Source organism: Heliangelus exortis (genome assembly GCF_036169615.1).
Source record: "Heliangelus exortis chromosome W unlocalized genomic scaffold, bHelExo1.hap1 SUPER_W_unloc_2, whole genome shotgun sequence".
Classification (NCBI taxonomy): domain Eukaryota; kingdom Metazoa; phylum Chordata; class Aves; order Apodiformes; family Trochilidae; genus Heliangelus; species Heliangelus exortis.
The window spans coordinates 138,702-161,687 of NW_027285919.1; the positions used below are offsets into that span (position 1 = coordinate 138,702).

General features: G+C 52.1%; 1 long non-coding RNA gene across 1 annotated transcript; it reads left to right on the plus strand.

The window, feature by feature from the left end:
- Positions 1-20,460: 20,460 nt before the first annotated feature.
- Positions 20,461-21,891, plus strand: LOC139790615 (uncharacterized). The gene is made up of 3 exons (XR_011723558.1): positions 20,461-20,645; positions 20,900-21,154; positions 21,746-21,891. It is a non-coding gene; the product is annotated as an uncharacterized lncRNA (long non-coding RNA).
- The last annotated feature ends 1,095 nt before the right edge of the window (positions 21,892-22,986 follow it).

The window sequence follows — 22,986 nt, forward strand, 5'->3', positions numbered from 1 at the left end:
ATAAGTTTAGTTCCCCCCCTCTCACCCATCCCCCTCCCTCCTCTATCTTGTGCTGCTCACCCCCAGTTTGGGCAGTTCTGGGATAACCACCCCCTCCCATCACCTCCCATCACCTCTCGGTACCTGCAGGGGGAGCACAGCCCAGGCCGGTCGGGAGGGGGGGGCGATGCTCTGGCAGTCACCAGATGGGGGGTCCTGGCTGCAGGGTGGGGGGTGTGGGTGCAGTCCCAAGGTGGAGGAGCAAAACCTCCTGGGAGCTGCAGCGCGATCACGGGAAGCAGCAGGGGGAGGAAGAAAAGGTGGGAAGGGGCCTCGGGGGGAAGGGACCAGACCTGGTTTGGGAGGTTGGAAGTTGGCAGGGGGGGAAACCAGGGTTGTGTCCTGGGGGGTTGGGGACATCAGGCTTGTGGCATGGGCCACATGGGAGGGGACACATCAGAGCTGGGTGGTGCTGACCCAACCTCAACACAAAGCCCTCAGGCCCTGGAGATAAGAGGCTGTTAATTCACAGCTTTCAGGTGTAAACTCAGGGGGACAATGACCAACCCAGGACAGGGTTACTGCCGTGAAGGTTATTCTTTTTCCTCCATTTCCATTTCACACTCAGCTTGTTTCTGATCCTGGGACAGAAATCACTCTAAAATGATTTTTTCTCTTCAGAGCACCTCAATTTCTGGGATGCTGCAGACTCCCAACTCTGCAAGGGTAAGGGAGATCAGGAACACGTTTCTGGGTTCTCCACAACTCTTCAATGAGGGTTCCACAGGAACCATGGGCTACAGTCCAGGGCAGCTGCTCTGAACTGGCCAACCCCAGTGTTCCACAGAATGACCAACAGTCTCCCTGTAGAGCAGGAAGTTGGTCCAGATGACATTCAAGGTCCCTTCCAGCTCAAATCATTCTATGACTACAGTGTGTGGAAATGGCTTGGCTCCTCAACCCTCTTGAAGAGGTTGGGGGGGTCGCTAATCTTGCTGCCCTCACCCCAGGGATAAGTTTAGTTCCCTCTTTCACCCATCCCCCTCCATCCCCCATCTTGTGCTGCTCACCCCCAGTTTGGGCAGTACTGAGAAAACCACCCCCCTCCCATCACCTCCCATCACCTCCCAGTACCTGCAGGGGGAGCACAGCCCAGGCCGGTCGGGAGGGGGGGGCGATGCTCTGGTGGTCACCAGTTGGGGGGTCCTGGCTGCAGGGCGGGGGGTGTGGGTGCAGTCCCAAGGTGGAGGAGCAAAACCTCCTGGGAGCTGCAGCACAATCACAGGAAGTGCGGGGGGAGGAAGAAAAGGTGGGGAGGGGCCTCGGGGGGGAGGGACCAGACCTGGTTGGTGAGGTTGGAAGTTGGCAGGGGGGGGAAACCAGGGTTGTGTCCTGGGGGGTTGGGGACATCAGGCTTGTGGCATGGGCCACATGGGAGGGGACACATCAGAGCTGGGTGGTGCTGACCCAAACTCAACACAAAGCCCTCAGGCCCTGGAGATAAGAGGCTGTTAATTCACTGCTTTCAGGTGTAAACTCGGGGGACAATGACCAACCCAGGTCAGGGTTACTCCCCTGAAGGTTCTTCCTTCATTTCCATTTCACACTCAGTTTGTTTCTGCTCATAGAATAGAATTCATTCTAAAATAGTTTTTCTCTTCACAGAACCTTGAGTTTTCCGAGGCTGCAGACTCCAAATAAACAAGAGCAAGGGACAGCAGAAGTGCTGTGTTGGGTTCTCCACAGCTCTGGAATGAGGGATCCATGTGACCATGATCTAAAGTCCAGGGCAGCTGCTCCCATGTGGCCAACCTCAGTGTTCCACGGTATGACCACACACCCCCTCCCTGTAGAGCAGGAAGTTGGACTAGATGACCTTTCAAGGTCCCTTCCTGCCCAAACCATTCTATGACTGAAGTTTTGGGGGATGGCTTGGCTTCTTCCATGGCTCCCTTCCCCAGTGGGTCGCATCCTACCAGGCAATGTTCCCACACCTGGGACCTCCTCCTTCTCCACTTGCGATGACCGTCACCTTCCCAGAGTAGCCATCGTTATCATCAATCAACACATAATCAAACAAACAAACTGTCCTTGTAGCTTAAAATCAAAGCATAGCACTGAAAATGCTAAGACAACACCAACAAAATGTCCAAGGACAAAAGACTTAGTCCTAACCTTGCCATTGATTATTGCCACACATATACATGCAAGTCTCCACCCCCCAGTGTAAGTGCCCTCCAGCTATCTTATCAAGACAAGAGGAGCAGGTATCAGGCACACTGCAGGCAAACTGCAGCCCAAGAGACCTGGCTTAGCCACACCCCCCCTGGTGTTCAGCAGTAATTAACTTGCCCAAGGGGGGAGGTTGGAAGTTGGAAGGGGGGGGAAACCAGGGTTGTGTCCTGGGGGGTTAGGGACATCAGGCTTGTGGCATGAGCAGGGGGAGGGGACAGATCAGAGCTGGGTGGTGCTGACCCAACCTCAACACAAAGCCCACAGGCCCTGGAGATAAGAGGCTGTTAATTCACTGCTTTCAGGTGTAAACTCAGGGGGACAATGACCAACCCAGTGGGTACTGCTCTGAGAGTTCTTTCTTATCCTTCACTTCCACTTCACGCTCATCTTGTTTCTGATCCTTAGCAGAATTAACTCTAAAATATATATTTTCTGTTCAGAGCACCTCAAGTTTTTGGAGGATTCAGACTCAAACTAAACCAGAGCAAGGGAGATCAGAAGTGCTGTGCTGGGTTCTCTCCTGCTCCGGAAAGAGCGATACATGTGACCATGGGCTAAAATCTAGGGAAGATGCTTTGACCTCAAACAGTTCACCTCAGTCCATCGACCCAGCCTGTCCAGATCCCTCTCTAGAATTTCTCTAGTCTCTGGCAGATCCACACTCCCACCCAGCTTGGTGTCATCTGCAAACTGCCTGAGGGTGCACTCACCCCCTTGTCCAGATCATTGATAAAGAGACTGAAGCAGAGCAGTCCCAGCACCCTGGGGAACACCACTGGTGAGCAGCCACCAGCTGGACTGAGCTCCACTCACCACAACTCTTTGGGCCCAGACATCACCCAGGGTTTGACCCACTGAAGAGGCCACTGCTCTAGGCCAGATGTAGCCAGTTCCTCCAGAAGGATTTTGTGGACAATGCTGCTGAAGTCTTTATAAATGTCAAGGTAGTCAACATCCTCCACCTTTCCATCATTCAATCAGTGGTCACCTTGTCACAGAAGGAGATCAGGTTGGTCAAGCAGTCCCTGCCTTTCATAAACCCATGCTGTCTGGCCCCCATCTCCTGGCTGTCTTGCACATGCTGTGTAATGGCACTCAGACCATCTGCTCCATCCCCTTCCCTGGCAGTGGTCAAGCTGACAGGCCTGTCAAGATCAAGCTGACAGGTCGCCGACCATCTCCCCTTGGATCATGGGGGCTCCATTCTGCTCCCTGTCCTTGTCTGCCAGCTCAGGGGACTAGGTACCCAGGAACAACTGCTCCTACTGCTGAAGCCTGGGACAAAGAAGGCATTAAGTACCTCAGCCTTCTCCTCACCCTTGGTTTCTGTTTCTTCCTGGCATCCAATAAAGGATGAAGATTCTCCTTCACTCTCCTTTTGTTGCTACTGTGTTCGCAGAAACATTGATTATGTTCTTCAATGGCAGCAGCCTGATCAATTTCACACTGTTTGGCCATTGTAATATTTTCCCTCTGTAGCCTCCCTGAGTCTCCCTGAGTGTCTTGCTCCTTTTTCCAAAGGCCACAAACTCTCCTTTTCTAGATGAGTTTTTACCAGATCTCTCTATTCAGCCAGGCTGGGTATCTTTCCCCACCAGTTCATCTTACAGCACATGGGGCCATCTGATCCTTCACTTTCAAGAGTTTCTTCTTGAGCAGTGTCCAGACTTCCTGATATCCCTTGCCCTTCAGGACTGCCTCCCAAGGGATTCTCTCACCCAGGCTCTGAAAGAGGCCAAAATTTGCCTGCCAGACCTCCAAGGTGACAGTTCTGCTGACCCTCCTCCTTACTTCTCCAGGGATCAGTTCTTCTGACCAAGGCTGCATTTACAGGAGACCAGGCTTCCTAACAAGGGATGGGAAGAGCTTGTCCCACAGAGGTGAAAGGGGCTTAGGACAGGAGATATCAGGGCTAATTAGCAGAGCTTTACACTAGGTATGAAGGGGGCCAGGGGTGAAAGTGGGGTCACAGGAGAGGAGCCTGAATGTGACACACCAGTACTTGGGGGAGAAGGGTGTGCAAGCAAGGGCTCACAGTTCTGGGGGAAGTGAGGTGTGAAGATGAACAATAAAAACTGTAGGAAAAATGCACAACACATCCCAATAACCCCAAGAAGGGTCAAGGAGCAAACCAAGTGCAGAGCTTCAACAGAACCTTCTGCCTGCTGGTGGTGATACAGTGACCATTTCTAAAGTCACCTTTCCAGACACAGACTGTCCAGACAAAGGCCATTCCCATTCCTCTCCATTTGTCCCCTTCTCCTACTCTTTATTCATCCAGGTGCCTATCACCTGGACTGCTGCATTGAGTAGGAATGGTGGGGATGGGAGGTGAGAAGTAAAGTTGTCCACACAGTGTCAGACCACAGGGAACTTCTTTCACCTTTTATCTAAACTGAAAATTGTGAGATGATCTGTTAAAATATTAAATGAGAACACAACAAAAAACAAAAAAAACCCCAGAATCAGTTTTCACTAATCACAGTATGAAATGTTCCTCCTTAAGTGCAGTGGGAAAACCTCTCCAATTAGCTGTACAAGTCTTGAAGATGTGAAGAATATCCCATGGACAGCCATGGCCCTTTAGTGCTCTCTGTATTTCACTGAGCCCCAGGGTGTGTTTGGAGCTGAGTCCATGATCCTCAGGTGCTGAGAGATGAATGAACAAACTGCTCCAGAAGTCAGAATGGAACCTGAAAGTACCTTGAAACATTGATTGGCCCCACTAGAGGACCATTGCTGCCAGAGCCTCCCCATGGCCTTGTTAGAGCAGATCACTGGAGGCCATGATTGCAGGGAGGCAAAAATTCTGTATAGGTGGCTCTGAAAGCAAGGATTTTTCATTATTTATTTATTAATGCAGCATTGAGGACAAACTCTGACCTCCAGTCGATGAAAAGGCAGAGCCCATCCCTCACTTGTAGGTCAGGACTCTTCCTACAGACAGTACAGTATGAAAATGAGTAATGAAATTTCTGACATGTCTTGACCTCCCCAAGAAGGGGAAAGGAAGTCCAGAGCATCAGGACAAAATGACTCCTGGTACACCATGGTGGTTGAGACAGCTGCCATGTCTGAGGTGACAAAGCCCTTGGTCCTGCTGGGCCTTTCAGCCTTCCAGAGCCCTTGGCCACCTCTCCTGCAGGCTGCCCTACACTGTCCATGCCTGCAGCTCCTTCTTTAAACTGCTTTAAAAAGGCTTTAAACTGAAGTACAAAGTGGGAAGGACCCAAGATGGCAATGAACACCCCACCATCACCCCTACAACTGATCTGGGATTAAACCAGGACTGCTGACCCCAGGAGTCCAGCCTGGACTTTCCCAGGGCTGCACTTGAGCCTTGGTGGTGAACATGAGAGTTACTGGGGATAAGGGGGGAGGAACATGGTACCCTTTTTCTGTATATTTGTGTATATTCAGTAATTTTTCATTTTATCATTACTGTTTCATTAAAGCTGTGTAGTTTAGTTTCCAACCCATAAGTCTGTCTCCCTTATTCTCTCTCCTTTCTTTATCAGGGTGGGGAGGGGCATTTATACAGAACTTCTGTCATTTGGTTAATTGCCAGCCCAGCATTAAACCCTGACAGATTTTTTGGCAACCAATGTGGGGCTTACGCTAATTAGCTCGAGTCCAGTCCCAATTTCAACTCATTTATATGAAAAGTTTGAATTTTGAGTTCAGTGGGAGGATACCCAGATGGCTCTGCTGAGTGGGAATCAAACAATTTCCTTTGAAAATTTCACAGGGTGGAAATGAAACCAATCATAATGTACCTTTGGTACTCAGGATATGTGATCTGGGGCTTTCTATCTGGGATTAGTGTTGCCCTGTGGTTCATTCCTGGTAAGAGCTGCTTAAGAACCATAGTTGTGATATGGTGTGGAACATGCTACAATGGTTTTTCACACAACTAAGAGGTACACATGGGATGCACATTTCCTGCCCATTGGAGATACCCCTATAAAGAGGAAATAGACTGCCCACAGGTCAAAGCAGCCACACTTGGATAAGCTCTCAGGTATCTGAAAGAATTGGCTGTATGAGATGTGATCTATACCATGATGAGACTGTAGATCCTTATCACATGCCATGCCCTAAGCCTGTGAGGCAAAGGTTTGTGCATGCTGCACCATCCCCATTTAACCATACACTATCAGTGATGTTATGGGTTCCTGGAGAAATGGAACCAGCTCTGGGTGATGGGATTAAAACAGCAGGAGAATATGAAGATGCTGTCATGGCTCCTCATTGGGCCTGGGTCTCAGCTGTAAAGGGAACAGCTGAGAAACTGCACCTACCCCATCACAAAGCCCTGGTGGTGCTGTTGAGAGCCCAAGCCTGGAACTGTCTGGGACCATGTCACAGAATCATAGAATCATGGGATGGGTTGGGTTGGAAGGGTTCAAGATCATCTTGTTCCAACCCCCTGAATGCATGGGTAGGGACACCTCCCACCCAACTGAAGCCAACCCTGCCCTTTTCCCCATGGAACTCACTAGAAATCTAGACACAGAGAGACAAAAGCCCTCTCACCTTCCTGCCCCTTCCAAACAGCCATGCTCACGTTGCTCAAATGTGACTTTTCTAAAATTTTATGTATTTCAGTTAATAACTGATGTCACCCTGGTACAGAGTGCTCCTCCATGGGCTGCAGATCCACATCTGCCCCTCCGTGCTCCTCCATGGGCTGCAGGGGACAGCTGCCCTCTCCCCACAGCCTGCAGGGGAACTTCTGTTCTGGCCCTTCCTTCAGTCACTGACCTTGGGGTCTTGTGGAGGGCTGGCAGCAGGCTTCCACCTCCTTCTCCATGGACATCTTGGGCATTTTCTGCCACAGACATTCCAGGGTCACCCAGGGCAGCTGCTGACTCCTGAGGGAGGTGCTCTCCAAGATATGGGCACCCCAGGTCTCCAAAGCCCTTATATACCCCCAGGGTCACCATGGAGACCCCCATGACAATGGTGTCCAGACACCAGACCCTGCATCACAAAGCCCTGGTGGTGGCTCTGGAGACTCCCAGGCCTGGAACTGGCTGGGACTGTGTCACAGAACAATGGAATCATGGAATGGGTTGGGTTGGAAGGGTTAAAGATCATCCTGTTCCAACCCAACCCATTCCATCATTCCATGATCACACCCAACTGAAGCCAACCCTGCCCCTGTCCCCATGGAACTCACTTCTTTATCCCATCCACAGCATCAGCCTCAGTCAGAGCTGGTGGACAGACAGCTGAGTATCAGCCAGGTGGTCAAGAAGGCCACCAACATCCTGGCTTGTATCAGGAACAGCATGGCCAGGAGGACTTTGGATCCCTGATGGCACTGTGACCCTCATCATCTCGTGAACTTCCCACCCACCACATCACCCACCTCTTCAATCCAGACATCTCCAGTCTGGCTACAACAGGACAATGGTAGAGCATGGCAAAGGGCTTGCTAAAGGCCAGCTGCACCCCATGCCTTTCTGTCCCCTGCCCACTCTGCTTCAGCAATCCCCTCTTTGTCCTTCACCTGCCTGGAGCAGGATGGACCCCATCACTCTCCCAGGGACTGAGGTCATAGAATCAAAGAATCATGGAATGTTAGGGGTTGGAAGGGACCTCTAGAGATCATCCAGTCCAACCTCTCTGCCAAAGCAGAATCACCCAGGGCAGGCCACACAGGAACACACCCAGGGATGTGTTGAAAGCCTCCAGAAAAGGAGACTCCACAGCCTCTCTGGGCAGCCTGTTCCAGTGCTCCCACAACCTCACAGTCAAGAAGTTTCTCCTCATGTTGGGGTGGAATTTCCTACGTTGTAGCTTAAAGTCATTTTTCCACTGAAAAGAGATTGGCCCCTTCCTTTTGACACCCACCCCTCAGATATTTATAGACATTCAAAAGATTCTCTCCTCAGCCTTCTTTTCACAAAGCTGAACAGCTCCAACTCTCTCAGTTATAATACTTCATGAGAGATGTTCAAGTCCCTTTTATAACCCTAGCTCTCCCTGGGACTCTCTCCCTGTCTCTCTTGAACAACTGGATCCAGTATTCCAGCTGTGGTCTCACCAGGGCAGAGTAGAGGGGGAGGAAAACCTCCCTAGATTTGCTGGACTTTTCAGTCCAGTGACATCTGCAAGCAAAGCTCTGATCAAAGCCAGGCCAAGAGCACTCTTTCAAAACTGGATTGTAATGACAACACCTGAATCATCTGGACCTTGAATGGAATCAAAAGCTAAATACACCACATGTCAATATCTATTTATCGGGTATTTTATTGCAAAATTACAATTAAAACTAAGATTTATTTTGGGCGTGTATGAACTAAAAATCAAGGAAGACACCTCTCTTCCCCATCAACAAAGAGCACTGGAATTTCCCCCACTGGTTAACAATTTCTGACCAAATTCACCCTACAAAACTTCACAAATCATTATCAATAGATAGCAGAGAGGAAGAACTCCTCAATTTGGGTAACAAAGGCAAGACAAAGGAAAGTGATCAAATATCTCTACGAATAGAAATGCCAGTCCTGGTAGTACAGAAATATACAGACATGGAAAGGTACAGAAACACCAACACACAGTGCTGCCATGCAGTCACTTTCCATCTTTACATTTACTCAAGTGTGAGCCACAACCAGAGAATATTTACAATCATTTAGGTGCCCAGATCCAGTGCTCCAAAAATCTACTGCAATATTTCACTATCATCCAACCAGAATATCCAGCACAGCAGGAGCAAACTCAACAATACCAACCTCCCACTGTAATGTCAACACAGGACCTCTTGCCAGTATCAAATTAAAACAATAGTAGAACAGCCCAAAAAATCCAACTTCCATTGAAATCACAGATCAGTGGTTCTACACTTTCAGAGAAATTCTCAGACACATTCAGCATGTGGTATTTCTAACACATTAATTTTCAGGCTTTTAAGAAGAGGTGCAGTTTCATGGCCAGTGCTGTTTCAGTAGCAATTGAACTTGTCAATAGCAATTTCAGCTTCCTCTCTGACACAGAAACTGAAGCAGGCTTTGCCTCTGGCAACACTGAAATGATGGCACTGCTGAAAGCAAAGGCAGAGCTCTGGCTTTGCATCCCCCCTTGCCTTTGGTGCCACCTCAGAAAGGCCACGCTGCAGGAAGCAGCTGCTTTATCACAGCTTAGTGTTGGTGTCACATCCAGGCAGGGCTTTAGACAGCTGAGAAGAAGAAAATAAAAGAAAAAACTACCAAAAATGGTGGGGAAACAGCACTTAAATATGTGACAAAAAAAAAGAAAAATTGAATGAATGAACTATTTTCATACTTGCAGCCTTTAGATGCCTTCAGTAATTCCTTCCCTTCCTTCATCTGTAAGAAATGATGTTACTTCAGTTTGTTCAGGTCCCCATTCCAAGCTGTCTACATCTATACAATTTACATTTTTTTATACAACCCCAAGCTTGGATTCTAGCACGTACTTCAGTTCACTATTCCATTTTGGCTGCTTTATTGCTTTTCTTACCTTGTAGTTTCTGTCACTGTCCTAATTCCATCAATCCCCACGGCCATGAGATCCTTCCTTCCCCTCTCCTCCTCCACAAAGGAATCTCTTCATCATCACCTTCCTTTTGTAGATCAACACTTCATAATCCAGTCCCAGCTCCATACATGGGGTAGAAAAATCTCAAGCACTGTTTTCCAGAGGTTCCTCTTGGTGACCTTGAAACAAGGGGTGCTCTCTGTCCACAGCCCATGTTGGATGCCTCTGTATTCACGGGAGCCCTACAAAGATACACAATTATGAGCAAAGTAGAATGCATTCTCTCAGCATCCTCATTATGCTGGGCATGCTTATAATTTAAAAATTATGATTGAAACAATTTTCAGAAAGATTTTTATGGCATAGACTGCTATACTTGTGAGATTGCAACCGTTGTGCAGAGTAATCATGGTGATCAGTGTTCACTCCAATTGAGTAAGAACTGTTCTGAACAGAACAGGACAAACTCTCTCCTGGGTCTAACCTATCATTTCAAAGTACTGCTGGGTAACTGGCAGTCTCCCTTCTGAAAGTTCAGCCTGGAGTTTAACTCACCTACCCCAGCAGTGTCGTCTCCTTTGGGTCTGGTGTAAGAAGTGGGAGTTGGGCCCCTCCATCCCTCCATCCCTCCATCCCTCTCCTCTTCTGGGTAAACACACACTCATCTTTTTCAAAAGTACACTCTCCAGGACAGTGACCAGGGACAGGTCTAGAAGAAGAGAACATTGTTTAAAACCACAACTATATTAGGCAGATCCATGGAGAAATGACACAAGCAATGGCTTGCATTCCCTCCCCTGCTGAAACCACTCATGTCTACCTGGCAATACTGACAGCAGTCACAAGCTTGTAAAAGCTGCCTTCAAACTGAGCGAAGAAATTGGATTTCATTTTCTTCACAGATTTGGGGAATCTGTGCACTACTCTGCCTTACTGACAGCACTCCCTTTCTTTCTTTAATACACCTCCTGCAGTTTCTGATGCTGTCACAGTGTTGTCCCCAAAGTGGGTCCATTCCCTTCTGTGCCACAAGCACACACAGAGTCCAGATTTTTGACTTCATCCCCATTTCTGCACAGAAAGGGGAGCAGGGTGCTGTTCCACAAAGCAAGCTGCATTTCCTGAATCACTTTCAAGTGAGACTTTTAGACCTAAAATGGTGAGAAAGAACTGGCCACCTCTAGGGTGTTGTGGAGTCCACAGCCATGCTGCACACTCCTCAGGGTGAGCTGGGGGGGCACCCATCACACCCACATGGGGGATGAGCTGGACTTCAGCAGGATTGGGTGGTGTCCCCCCTTGCAGCCTCCATCCCGTGACGAGTTGGGCTCTCTTGAATTATTTTGGGAGTCCACCCTCCAGGGTAATTTACATCACCTGGAATGATTTGGGGGTCACCCATCACGTCCCCTGGCCCCCAGGATGGTTTGTGGGTTGCCAAATGCAGCCCAACACCACTGGGATATTTTTGATGTCCCCAGTCAGAGCCCCCAACCCCTGGGATCAGTTGGGGTTTCCAGGGCTGGGGTTGAGTCTCCTCCACTGCAGCCCCCAAACCCCAGGACGAGTTTGGTTCCCCCAGGATGAGGTAGGGGGAGACCAAATCACAGCTCCTCCACCCTCCAGATGAGTCGGGGGGTCCCCAGTTCCATCCCCATACCCCTGGGATAAGTTGGGGTCCCCCCTCCAATCCATGACCCCCTCCCCCTAGCATGGTCTGCTCACCCCCAGTTTGGGCAGTACTGGGATAACCACCCCCCTCCCATCACCTCCCAGTACAAGCAGGGGGGGGGCCAGGACAGGGGAGGGGGTGATGCTCAGTGATCTTAGAGAACTTCTGAAACTGTGACAATTCTGTGATTTTTGGTGATCACTGAGATGGTTCCAGTTCTGATGGATAAGATCTCATTTCCAGTAGAAACTCCTCTTGCACTGGGAGCAGCTTTAGGCTTTTTTACCAGTATGGAGGCACTGATGGGGCATCAAGGGTGGGGTGTTGATGGGTCACCCTTCCAGGTGATGGTGGTCAAGCCCCAGGCCCATGCAGCCATTCTCTGCACACAAGTCCCCTGGGGCTGGATGTCTGACACACGTTTAATGAAAGAACACAGCCCCAGAGATTTGGGCTGTTCATCTTCAGATGGGGGAAGGTGTGTGTGTGTGTGTGTGTGAGTGAGGAAGATCTGCTCTCCCATTTCATTTTTGCATCTCAGCAAAAACATTGCAAGATTAACACTCAAGAAACCAAAGGTAAGGGATGCAGAAGGCTCCAGCCACACATTTCCACTGACTCCCTAGAAATATGCAAGACCACACCATCAGTCACACTGCCCTCCCTGCTGCAGAGGTGTCAGACCAGAAATGATGGTTTCAAGACAGAAAACACAACACAATCCAGCACAAACACAAAACAATCAACCTGAAGATACCAGGTACACAAACCAAGGGCCCCTGATCAAATCCAAAAATGAAAACAAGCTTTCATCCTTCACAAGAAAAGACCACTCAGAACACAAGGTAAGGTAAAAATAACTTCATCCCAGGAACCCAGGCCAACAAACCCAGACTCCGTCAGGAACAAGAACATGCTCACCTAAACTCTGGCATAGCACAACCTTGCAACCCCAGAGCCCCAGCACCTGGAACCCCAGCATCCCATTGCCCCAGCGTATTGGAGCCCAAAGATACCAAAAAATGGAATACAAACTCCCTGGAGATCTCTGCCAGGGCCTTCAGGAGGCCCCAGATCTCAGTGATCACAGCTTTGGAGTGGGAGCTGAACAGAGCCACCAGCACACCACCAGCATCCATCTTCCCATCACCTGTCACAGCCTGAAAAAGTGCCTGGCTGCAACTGCCCAGGGCTGAAGGGCTGAGGCACTCAGAGATGTTGAACCAGCCAGACATGAGCACGGGGCTGCAGCTCATTTCTCTTGCAGAAGCACCAGGCAGATGACCTCATCCTCCTTGAGACCCCCCCCAAGGCAGCTGTACCCATGCTGGGGAGGCTGGATACAGCCTTTGCTCCATGGGGAGAGGCTTCCTGGGAGCAGAACCTCTCATGGGCGCACTGGGAAGCCCTCGACAGCCCTGGATGCCTGGGAAACATCTCTCTGCTGCTCCATCTCTCACCAAAACCAGGGCCAGAGCAAGGCTGCTCTGGTGGCCTCCAAGAGAACCATCTCACCTGGGACCTGGGCTGCCCTGTGGCCACTGGACACCTTTCCCCTCGGGCAGATCTCAGTGTTGCTCTGCAAACATCTTTTACCTCCCAGGGGGATGCTCTCCAGCACGTGCCACAGCTCTGCTCAGTCACCTTGGGGACAAAGAGCAGAGGGGAGGGGTTGCATTTGCTTTGCTCCCATTCAGTCCCAGAGTGCCCCAGGAGAGCCCTGACACCCCCAAATCAGCCCTGGGACATGGACACCACAGCCAAGCTGTCCCCAGGGCTCAGGAGGGCTGTGGGGAGCAGGCAGGACATTTGGGGTGCCCCCAGTGCTGGCAGACAGCAGAGATGGAGACCCCAGGGGGAAGCCCAGGCTGCTGGGGCCTGGCCCAGCTGCTCCTCACTGCTCTTCTGGGGCTCTGACCAGCTCCCTGCCCCCAGCTCTTCATCCCTCCCTCTCTCTCCTTTGCCCATCACAAGTTTGGGCTTTCACTCTCTGTCTCCCTCTCAACACTTCCCAATTCCTCCCTCCCTGCTCTCAGAGCCATTGCTCTTTCTCTCTCTCTCCACCTCTTTCTCTCCCTCTCCTCTCCTGGCCTTATTGTCCCTCTCTCTCCTGCAGCCTCTCCCCTTTCCTGCCTCTCTCTCCCTCCCCTCTCCCTTCCTCTCCCCTCGCCCTTTCCCCTCTCTCCTGCTCCCTCTCCCACCCCTCTGTCACTCCCCTCTCCTGGGGCTTTTTCTGTCTCTCTCAGGCCCCTGGCCTGCCCCTGGCCCGCTCTCTCTCCATCCCCCCCCTCTCCTCCTTCCCGTCCTTCTCCTCTCCCCCCCCTCTCTTTGCCCCCTTCCCCTCCACCTCTTTCCCGCTCCTCACCACTCTTTTTCCTGCCTTCTCTCCCTGCCCAGATCCCCTTCCTCCTGCTCCCCCTCCCAGCTGGGCGGGGGCCGGGGCAGCCCCGGGGTCGGGCGGGCTCAGGCAGCAGGAGAGGAGGAGTGCCCCGGGGCATGCTGGGAGCTGTAGTCCCGGGGCATGCTGGGAGCTGTAGTCCCGGGGCATGCAGGGGGCTGCCCGGCGGCCATCTTGGTTCCCGGGCCATGCTGGCAGCTGCCGTTTCCCCACTCTCCCCATCCCGCAGCCGGGGAAAAACTCCAGGAGGGCGGCGGGGATGAGCCAGCAGCTCCTAAAAGCCCTCAAACTGAAGGAGGAAGCAGGCAGAGGGGGGAAGCAAGGGCAGGTACCCTGGGAGTGTAATGTATGTTCATGAATTTATATTCCTAACCAGTAAAATTCAGGAAAAGAATTAAACTGAGTAAAAAGTGAATGTGGGGCTAAGCAGAGCAGTTGAGACATGGAATTTTTCCACTGAAACAGTGTGAACAAATAAGGGCCCTAACGAGACTATCTAAACTTCTATCTTGGAGATAATTAAAAGTGTAGGTCCTGTTCTTCAAATAAGACACTGCCAAGGCTAATGAGGCACCAAAGGATTGTGAACATCTGCACAAGAAGAACATAACGACGTCACAACCAGCAGATAAGAGGAAAGTTATGGCTAGGGTCTGATATCGCCCTGTAACAATAGAATGAAGTCAGCGAAATCAAGAATGGTAAAAAGTTCAAGCCTGAGGAAGAGCTCTTACTTCATCCAAAGACCTCCTGACGACCCCCAGATATCTCCCCAAAAGAAGACTCCACCCAGACTCCAACCACGCTCTGACCACACTCTGCCAATCGTCAATATTAAAATGGCACGACGTAATGCTATGAATATGTATGTAAACCCCCCTCATTTTGAAGATGCATAGAATTGTAATCAATAAAAGGTAATTCCAGAGCTTTAGGTGCATGCGTATGAAATGGATACTCCCCATGAAACCAGTGCTGTTTTCCTTATTGCAATTTTATCAATTAAATAATTAAACTATTAACAGAATATTGGTCACTTTAAACATCTACTCTGCTTTGGGGTTTTTTAGTTTGGGGTTTTTTTGATTGGTTGGTTGGTTGGTTTTTTCTCCCCCCCTGCATTCAAAGCAGATTTTATGGAGAATTTCACTGGGGATTCCCCCTTCTCCTTGTTCCTAAGCGAGGGTTTCTATCCTGCTCCGTTTTTTTGTTTGTGTTTTTTTTTTCTATCCCGCTGCATTCAAAGCAGGCTTCTTGGAGAATTTCACTGGGGATTCCCCCCCCTCTCCTTGTTCTTAACCGAGGGCCTCTATCCTGCTTTTTTTTTTTTTTTTTTTTCCCCTGAATTCTTCCTGGCAATTAACCCCCCCACCCTGCTTCCAGGAGCTTTCCCAACCCCACGAGAAAAGCTTCAGCTTGTTTAGGAAAAAAAAATAAAATTGGGGTGAGGGTGCTGGTAGTTGGGGAGGTGTCCTCTGGATTTTGGGGGGGTAGAATTGATCAGGGGCCCTGGAATATCAGGGTCCTTGGAACTGAGGAGGGGTCCCTGGAGTTTTCAGGGTCCCCTTAAAATTGAGGTATAAATGAGGGGAGGTGCTGGAATTTGGAGGGGTCCCCTAAAATTGATGTGGGGGCTTTGTAATGAGGGGGAATCCCTGGAATTGAGGAGGGGTCCCCTAGAATTTGAGGGGTGGCTGGAATTGATGGGGGCCCTGGAATAGGAAATGGGTCACCTAAATTTGACAGGTCCCTGGAATTGAGGAGAGGTGCCTGGAATTGGGGCAGTGCCTGGAATTGAGGGGGAAATGACCATGGAATTTTGGGGGGGGAGGTGGAATGAGTGGGGTCCCTAAACTTGAAGCGGGGGCTGGAATTTATAGGGGAATTGGGAGTGTTCTTGGAATTGGGAAGGTGTCCCTGAATGGGGGGGCTGGCGCTGAAGGGGGTCCCTGAAATATAGGAGGGGTCTTAGGAATTTGAGGGTCCCTGGAATTGAGGGGGGATTCCTAGAATTTTGGGTCCCCTGGAATGGGGGAGGGGTCCCTGGTGCAGGGAGACAGTGGGGGGTGGCCCGGGGGTGGCTGTCTCTGTGTGCCCTCCCGTGTCTCCCAGCCCTTCTTCCCCTGGTGTCCCAGTGATGTCCCCACATTGTCTGAACCCCTCAATAAAGAGTTGAACTGGGAGAGACTGGGGTGGGACTGGGGTGGGAACAGGTTGTGTGATGGGACTGAGAGGTTGATTTCAGGGCGGTTTCAGGGCAGTTTTCGGGCTCTTGGGTGTTGCAGAGGCTTCTCCGCTCCCTCCCAGTGCTCCCAGTCCCGGACCCACCCCCTCCCAGTCTTCCCAGTTCGCCCCTGTCCTCCCCCAGTGGTCCTTCCCAGTGCCCTCCCCTCCTCCACCTCCGGATCAGTCATGGTTCGCTCCTCCTCGCTTTGTTCCCTCCCTTTGCCAGCTGCTGATTGGCTGAGCCATGAGCTGACAGCACTTTTGATTGGCAGAGGCGTTTGATTCGTGGTGGCGCTGGCCAATCAGAAGGCGAATGGTGGAGGGAGGGGGGAATGCAGCCGGGTGAGCAGCGCCGCCATTTTGTGAGCGATTGTTGCAGCGAAGGGAGTGGAGCCGGGGACAAAAAAAGGGGAAAAATGGAAAAATGGGGAAGGAGGAGACGGATTTTAAGGGGTGGGGAGGGTTGGGAGGTGTGGGATGGGCAAAGCGGATGGGTCGGAACCGGCTCAGTCTCACTGGGTGGCCGAAGGAGGCCTCAGGGGTGGGGTGGGTGTGTGGGAAAGGCCGCAGTCTGAGGGGATTCTTGAGGGCGTTTAAGTGAATTAAAGGCTTTAGTTGCCCAAATTTGAGGTGTTTTTTGGAGACTGGGGGGCAGGGTTGAGGGGGACGGCAATTTGGGGTGATTTTTTGGGGGCTTTGGGGTCCTTGGGGGCAGAGATTTAGGGTGTTTTGAGGAGGTTTGGGGTGTGGGGCCAGCACCACGGAGGGAGTGGAAATGTAGGGCATTTTTAAAATTTAGACTTGGGGTCATTTTGGGGATTTAGAGTCTCTGAGGGCAGAGATTTGGGGTGTAGTTTCTCTTTTTGAGAGATTTGGGGCTTTTGTGGTGTCCCGAGGGTGGAGATTTGATTGGGTTTGTTTTGTGGGGTTTTTTTTAAAGAATTGTATTTTGGGTATATTTGCACATTATGGGGGGTGTGTGGGGGATTTAAGAGCCTTTTTGTTGGGCTTTGGGGTTTTTTGGGGGGGATGTGGGCTCTTTTTTGAGGATTTTGGGTGGAGGATATAGCACCTTTGTTGCGTTTTGGGGTTTTTTTGTTGGGTTTTGTCATCTTTCTGGGTGGATTTGGTTTCCTTTTTTGATTTTGGGCTCTGTTTTGATGGCTCTGGGCTCTTTGGGGTATTTTTCTGGGACATGGGTTCCTATTGGGTTATTGTCGGGTATTGGGCACATGTTTTTGGCTGTTGGGCTCTTTTTGGGGGGGATGTGGGTTTTCTTTTTTGGAACGTGGGCTCTTTTCTTGGGATATGGACTCTTTTTTTGGGACATGGACTGATATAAATGACCGAGACTCAATATTCTGTTAATGGTTTAATTTAATGAATAAAATTGCAATAAGCTCTGTGTGCGTGGGGAGTCTCCGCTCCACTCACACGCACATTATAAAGTTTAATCTTTTATCTTATAATCCATACCTTAATACATATTGATATCTATTCTAATACATATTCATGACTGTTCTGGGAATAGGCTGGGTTATGTTTATTAGTTCTTGGAAGAGTTGGGCCTTCAAAGGCACATGCCCACTTCATCTCTGGGGGTCTTTTTGACCCCCACCTGGTGGTCGTTGGATGAAGTCAGTGTCTGCCTCAGTTTCCCTCTCGTTACCCTTCGATTCCGCACATGAGCTCCTCTGCTCTTTCCTGTGCAACACTCTGCAGTCAGCAGTAAAACACCTTAAGTTGCAACGCTATGGGGTGAGCAGCAAAATCAGCTGAGATTATCAGGAACAGCGTGGCCAGCAGGTCCAGGGAAGGGATTCTGCCCCTGTACTCAGCGCTGGTGAGGAAGAAAGCAGAGCAGAAGAGTGAGCAGAGGAGGCTTGGAGGAGTGAAGTGGAGGTAGGAGGCCCCATGGGCAAAGGGACCTGACTGTCACACCAGAGCATTGCCAGCACCTTTGCTGCCCTGGCCAGCTTTGTGCTGGGTGAGCTCCCTGTAAGCAGGACTGGGGGCTTGGGCCTCTGGCTGTTTTGCCTCTGGTGAAGCTGCCCAGAGAACAGGGGCAAACCTGTAAGGAGGGCAAGAAACACTGTGTTTGGAGGGTGGAAATGGAAGGGTTATTATTTAGAGAGGAGGGCAGGGTTTATCTTGGGTGCAGGTTAGAGCCTGGAGCTTCACTGGGCTCCTTTGATCTCCAAGAGTGTCCTGGTCTGAGAGGAGCAGGAGAAAAAGGTGCCTGGGACAGGGCAGTGTCAGGTGCTGATGTGGCAGTGAGAATGGGGAGCAGCTGTGCCCCTGGGGTGGAGAGGAAGGTTCAGGTGACCCAAGTGGGCTTCCCATGGTGCTCTGTCTGAAATGGGTCTGAAAAGAATCCCCTGGTGGCTTTTCTGGCTGGTGTGTTGGCTGGGCTGGGGCCTGTTTGTTTTGTGCTGCATGCTGTGCTGCTGCTGCTGCTGCTGTTTCTTGTTTCTGTGCTGTAGAAGAGCAGAGTTCATGGAGACAGGTTGTCTTCTGCCTTGCCAGTCAGGACCCGTTTGGTTGCTGTAAGGCTGGTGGGGTCTGTCACTTGGGCAGCCCCATCTGCTGCTGAGTCCAGTGGGGAACAAGTGTGGTGGAGCCAGGAGGAGGCAGTTTCCATATTGATCTGTGTTGTACATCTTTGTAATTCATTCTCCCTATTCCTACTTCATGAAATTTGTGCTACTGCTTTTCTTCCAACCTTGAAGTCTCTCTTCCTCATTCCCTTTTTCCTCTTCCCCTCGGAAGAAAGTGGGGAATTTAAGCAGGGGACAAATGCTCTCTTTTTCCCTAAAAGAGATACAGGAACCCAGCCAATCCTGTAAGCAGGGTTGTGCATGTCCCCTGTGCTTAAGTTGAGGTGCTGGGACAGCCTGGTTAATAAAGGCTCATCCTCACTGTTGCCCAGCTTGCTCTATAGGCTACAATTTGTTCTGGAAAGCTCTTTAGTCTGTTTGTTTCTTCTTGACTGGGGGTGTTGGGCAAAGGGCATTGGCTTTGTGTTGTCTGACCCCACTGCTCTGTTCTGCAGTAAGCTGGGCAGTGGCTCTACCAGGTTACCTGTGGCAATCCCTACTGAACTGACTTATAGATTTTTGGTTTTGATCTTTTTTTTTAGTGAGAAACGACACATCCTCCCTTCATACCGAGCTGAGTCCCTCAGATTTGGGAGGTTTTGGAAATGTCTGTCCCTGTTTCTATGTATGAATTATTGTCAATATGTTAGTCTATTCTCAGTAGGCATAGATGCAGGTGTGAGAATTGCAGCACAAGTGTGGCCTCCACTCCAGCTTTGTCAGTGGCTTTTCCTGCTGTCCCTTGGCCAGTGGTGGCCCAGGTCCCTGTTCTGTCAGAGCGTGCAACAAGCAGTGCTGCTTCCCCCTCCTGACACAGGGGGACAGGGAGTGGGGGTTTGGGATCAATTCCCCACAGGTTGCCCCTGTGGTCAGGCAGTGAGGAAAGGCAGCTGAGCCCTGTGCTCCTGAAGGCACAGCAAAGATGGAGCATGTGGGGGAGAGCTCTGATGAAGGTGAGAGAGCAAATCCTGTGCAAAGGGTGAAGAGAGAGGTTTCTGTAAAAGCTTGAGCAGCAAGTCCTTGTGAGGCCGCTCTTCCCTCATCACAAGAGGAGGAATTGGAGTCAGAGAAACTCAATCCTTTCTTCTGAAGGACTTGTGAAATGTGTGAAAGGACTTTGGCTGGCACGAAGGTGAGACACTTGTCACCTGCTTGCTTTGGTGTTGGGATGATAGTGCAATGCCCTGAAATGATAGAGAAGGCAGAGAGTTGGGAAAGCTGGCCAGAGATGGAGGCACTGGCCAAGTGGGCCACTCTGGAAAAAGGTACTGAGTAGCTGAGAGAGCTGGCTGTTGAAAAGGTGATTTATGGTGCCTGTGCATGTCAGACTTGGGTGTGGATGTTCCAGTGCCTGCCTGTACACACCTGGCCCGGTTGCCAGGTGACAATGGGACCTTTGTTACATCATTGGTGACACCCCTGGACTCCGGGTCCCTTCCTAGTGCTGGGGTGGCCCTGGCTCAGTGTCCAGGAGGACAGTGAGAGGATCAGACAGGAGCAGAGAGCTGCCTAGGAGCCCTGAGCCATGTCTGGTGTTCTTGTATCTTGCGAAAGCCGCTGTGGTTCCCCAGAGGACCATGGCAATCCCCAGAGGCTGCTCAGTCCCCAGGAGAGGTAAGAGCCAGGGGCTGGGGCTGGGTGGGCACCGTGGGGTCAAATGTGAGGGCTCATGAAAGGCCTTTGTGGTTTGTCCATCGGGAGCTTCTGCCCAGCCCCTGAGGGCTGTGGTTCTTCAGAGGCTGCCCAGGAGCCTGGAGATTCCTGGGAGATTCCCTGCCCCGTGCAGAGCCGGTCCCAGACATCTCCCTGCCCCCACGCAGCCCCCGTGGCCCCACGGGCTCTCCCCGCAGGCCGTGCAGCCTTGGGGCCAGCAGCTCTGCCACCCCCATGCCCACCCCCCATGGCCTCTCCTCCTTCCCCAGGACTGAGCAGAGGTCCCTGAGCCGGCCCCGGCTGGCCTGGGTGGAGGATGAGGTGGAAGAGAGCAGTCTCCCCATCTTAAAGAAGAGGGCCCAGCTGCTGGAGACAGGTGAGTGAGTGAGTGAGTGAGTGAGTGAGTGAGTGAGTGAGTGAGTGAGGGGCCTTTGGCTGCTCTGCTGTGCTCCTGCATGGCAGTGGCTGCTGGGCACATCCCCAGCCTGATCCCTGCCAGTCCCCTCTTTGGGTCCGCCCGCCCAGAGCTGGCTCTGTCCTCGGGAGCTGGCACGGGGCTGGGTGCTGGGTAGGGCCCTTCAGTTAGTCCTGCCAGCACCTTCAGCTCCCCCTCCTCCCTTGCTTTGTTAGATTCCAATCCTGATGCCACCACCCTTTGGTATTCAGCTGCAAAGGGCCAGAAGATGTGTGCGGATGCTCTAGAAGAGTTAGGAGAGGTACCTCCAGAGACTGTCACCTGCCTTGTGCCTGCTCCAGCATATGTTCTGCTGGAGTTATGCTCCCCATAACCTTCTCTTGTTGCAGGAGCAGGACAAGGAGTGTCTGAGAGATCTGATAGCCACCTTTTGCCCCTCCAGCCTCAGGAGTCTGCAGGATGTCTTGCAGGTCTGGCATTTCCAGAGCAGGTCACAGTTTCCCCCGTGCAAACCCCCCAGGGAGGTTTCTCCCCCGAAGCCCTCTGCACCCTGAGGGGTACAGAGGCATAGAAAGGAGCAGAGGCTGCAGTGGGAAGGGGCTCTGGCCACCTCCTGGCCATGGCAGATTGGTGTGGGGATTCTTCCCTGAGGCTGGGAGGGAGAGCCAGGCTTTGCTGCTGTTCCCAGGAAGCTGTGGCAATCAGTCCCAGGGTAAGGAGCCTCAGGTCCAGACAAGCTCCAGTTCCCCTGACACCCCTTCCCACTGTCCTGGATACTCTGTGGGTATCTCTGGTCTCAGTCCTTGTGTTGGCACCTCCACTCCCTGGACTGAAAGGACAACGGGCAAAATCTTCCAGCTGCAGCCTGAGAGGGAGGGAGGGAGAGAGGGAGGGGAGAGAGCTGGCCCAAGCTCTGGGCTGCATCTTTGGGACTGGAGCACCAGGACCTGGCCAGGGAGCCTGGGCCTTGTGCTGCTGGGAGGGGCCCCTCCCTGTGTGTGGCATCTGAGGGGATGGTTGCAGCCCAGTGGCAGCAGCATCCTCCCCTCTGTTCCCTCCAGGCAGAAACACTCTTGAGGTGCATCCACAGAAAAGTGGAGGAGGTGTGCACAGAACCAGGGCAGTTTGTCCTGAGATCGGTGCTCGGGCTGCTGAGCGAGTGCTGCCCTGAGGCAACAGTTAGGAGCCTGCTGAGGATCAGTCCCTCCTGTGACAAGTATGAGCCCCAAGAGCCTTGGGGACTTGCTCCGTAGCCCAGGCACAGCACAGTGGCCAAGGCAGCCCTGCTAACAGAGTGTTCTGGCTTGCAGTGCTGCGCTGGCCATGTGGGAGATGCTGCTGTCCCTGCCCAGCACTGCTGAGACAGTCCTTGACAGGCTGCTGGGTGTGATCCAGGGCTGGAGACCAAACTGTGCTATCCCATCTGTGAGTGAGCAGAGCAGGCCTTGCTCACCTTCAGGGCTGTTGATGGCTCCCCAGGAAAAGAGACACAGCCCCTCCTGCCTGCCCCCAACAGCCCCCTCCTCCAGCACTTGTGGACACAGCCCCGGGGGCCAGCAGGGACCTGCCCTGCACCAACCCCCCTGTTCCAGCCCCCCAAGGCTGCCCCGTGAGCTCCCCAAGGACAAATATGCCCCAGCAGCTTCCTTGCACTGAGAGCTGTCCCTGTGTCTTTCTGCAGGCAAGCCAGGTCCTGTACAGGCTCAGCCAGCGGCCCCGCTGTCAGAGGATCCTGGAAGGGCTCTTCCCCAGGCTCCTCATGACCCTGCTCTACAAACTTTCCCTGGCTGCAGTGATCCTGGAGCAGAAGCAGCCTGGGGCTGATCAACCCGGCCCTTTGGGGTGCGCCATCCCCTTCCCCTGCCATTCCCCTGGGCCCTGGGCCAGGGCCCCTGCTCTGTGTGTAACTGGACCTTGCTCTGCACACAGGTTGGCAGTGGAGGGCATTAAAGTTCTGCTGCACGCTGCTGGCTGTGAAGGGCATGTCCAGAACATCCAGAAGCAGGGCGGCTGGGACATGATGCTGCGAGCAGAGACCCTGGAGAGAGGAGTCAGATTGCTGGCCAGGTGAGAGCCCTTTGTAGCCAGCAGTGCCTCGGCAGCCCCATCCCCGGGGGCAGAGAAGTCCCCAGGCACCCAGGCCCCGGGCTGCAGCCGCAGCGCTGGCCAGGGAGCGATCCGAGTGGCAAGGGGTGCTCCTTGCCTGGGGAGAGAGCAGGGCACTGTCAGCAAGTGGTGTGGAGGCTGTGGCTGGGGGCAAAGGCGTGTCCTGGCCTGGGCTGTCCTGGCTGGGCTGGGCAGG